The 497-nt window shown below is 27.4% G+C and overlaps 1 protein-coding gene across 1 annotated transcript in view; it reads left to right on the forward strand.

Annotated features, from left to right (window-relative positions):
• Window positions 1–41, forward strand: part of LOC119586432 (transcription elongation factor SPT4-like) — a gene marked incomplete in the record, with an annotated part of 66681 nt that extends 66640 nt beyond the window's left edge. The window contains 1 exon segment of the mRNA XM_037935158.1: window positions 1–41.
• Window positions 42–497: the final 456 nt, after the last annotated feature.

Genomic DNA, 497 nt, shown 5'->3' on the forward strand with positions numbered 1-497 from the left:
GGTATTTTGCATATTGAGTGCATAAATGTTTTCTGAAAGTATCCTTTTATAATTGTGTTTTTATCCTAGCTTCCTACAATTGGCAGTCATCAACATGTGATATAGAATAAATATTATAATTGTCATTTACTGATTAATCTTGTAAAATTAATTTTACTGTGTTATGACATTACTTAATAATACACTATCTTAAAGGTAAACATTTTATGAATGAAAATGTATATTTTCAGTTTTCTTTATGTACACAAATGTTGCAAGTGTTGGTTATCAGCAAAAAGACTCCATATTTCAGAAATTTGTCATAGAATTATGACAACAAATTTTCAAATCTCATACTCTATATTACTGTTACACTAACATAGTATCCTTCACTAAATGTAATATACACTATTATATTCATGTATGTATGGTCATGATGGTCACCCACTCTATTAAAGGCTATTTTGGTTGGTTATTTGCCGCTTAGAGCATGTATAGATGAATTTATTGCCAAAAAT

The sequence above is a fragment of the Penaeus monodon genome, chromosome 21 (assembly GCF_015228065.2).
Source record: "Penaeus monodon isolate SGIC_2016 chromosome 21, NSTDA_Pmon_1, whole genome shotgun sequence".
Taxonomy (NCBI): domain Eukaryota; kingdom Metazoa; phylum Arthropoda; class Malacostraca; order Decapoda; family Penaeidae; genus Penaeus; species Penaeus monodon.